This window comes from Arachis duranensis, unplaced genomic scaffold (assembly GCF_000817695.3).
Source record: "Arachis duranensis cultivar V14167 unplaced genomic scaffold, aradu.V14167.gnm2.J7QH unplaced_Scaffold_23004, whole genome shotgun sequence".
Taxonomy (NCBI): domain Eukaryota; kingdom Viridiplantae; phylum Streptophyta; class Magnoliopsida; order Fabales; family Fabaceae; genus Arachis; species Arachis duranensis.
In genome coordinates this window covers 122,737-124,402 of record NW_026264828.1, presented here as the reverse complement: position 1 = coordinate 124,402, position 1,666 = coordinate 122,737, and positions in this window count along the sequence as shown.

Sequence of the window (1,666 nt, the reverse complement as noted above, 5' to 3'; positions counted from 1 at the left end):
TAAAAACAGTTTTCATTTAAGAAAGGTGATGGATTCATATTCATAGCTTTAAGGCATAGACACTAAGACTCTAATGATCACAAGACACAAACATAGACAAACATAAAGCATAATTTTCGAAAAACAGAAAAATAAAGAACAAGGAGATTAAAGAATGGGTCCACCTTAGTGATGGCGGCTTGTTCTTCCTCTTGAAGGTCTTATGGAGTGCTTGAGCTCCTCAATGTCTCTTCCTTGTCTTTGTTGCTCCTCTCTCATGATTCTTTGATCTTCTCTAATTTCATGGAGGAGGATGGAATGTTCTTGGTGCTCCACCCTTAGTTGTCCCATGTTGGAGCTTAATTCTCCTAGGGAGGTGTTCAGTTGCTCCCAATAGTCTTGTGGAGGAAAGTGCATCCCTTGAGATGAATCTCTCCATCTCCCATGACTCGGAGGTGAAAGCTTTTGCCTTCCCTTTCCTCTTTCTAGAGGTTTCTCCGGCCTTGGATGCCATAAATGGTTATGGAAAAACAAAAAGCAATACTTTTACCACACCAAACTTAAAAGGTTTGCTCGTCCTCGAGCAAAAGAAGAAAGAAATAGAGGAGAAGAAGAAGAAGATGGAGGAGATGGAGGAGGTTGTGTGGTTTTATGAAGGATGGATGTGAGTGGTGAAGAGAAAGATAGGATTTGATAGGTGAAGGGTTTTTGGGGAAGAGGTATTGAGGTGATTGGTGAATGGGTGAAGAAGGGAGAGAGAGTGGTGGGGTTGGTGGGGATCCTGTGGGGTCCACAGATCCTGTGGTGTCAAGGAAAAGTCACCCCTGCACCAAATGGCAACAAAAATCACGTTTTGTGCCAAATCTGGCGTTAAACGCCGGGCTGGTGCCCATTTCTGGCGTTTAACGCCAGGTTCTTGCCCTTTTCTGGCGTTTAATGCCAGTTTGGTGCCCCTTTCTGGCGTTAAACGCCCAGAATGGTGCCAGACTGGGCGTTAAACGCCCAACTGCTAGGCTTACTGGCGTTTAAACGCCAGCAGCTTCTTCCTCCAGGGTGTGCTGTTTTTCTTCCTGTTTTTCATTCTGTTTTTGCTTTTTTCATTAATTTTGTGACTTCTTATGATCATCAACCTACAAAATAAAATAAAATGACAAAAGAAAATATATAAAATATAACATTGGGTTGCCTCCCAACAAGCGCTTCTTTAATGTCAGTAGCTTGACAGAGGACTCTCATGGAGCCTCACAGATGCTCAGAGTAATGTTGGAACCTCCCAACACCAAACTTAGAGTTTGAATGTGGGGGTTCAACACCAAACTTAGAGTTTGGTTGTGGCCTCCCAACACCAAACTTAGAGTTTGACTGTGGGGGCTCTGTTTGCCTCTGATTTGAGAGAAGCTCTTCATGCTTACTCTCCATGATGACAGAGGGATATCCTTGAGCCTTAAACACAAAGGATTCTTCATTCACTTGAATGAACAGTTCACCTCTGTCAACATCAATCACAGCCTTTGCTGTGGCTAGGAAGGGTCTGCCAAGGATGATAGATTCATCCATGCACTTCCCAGTTTCTAGGACTATGAAATCAGTAGGGATGTAATGGTCTTCAATCTTAACCAAAACATTCTCTACAAGTCCACAAGCTTATTTTCTTGAATTGTCTGCCATCTCTAGTGAGATTCTTGCA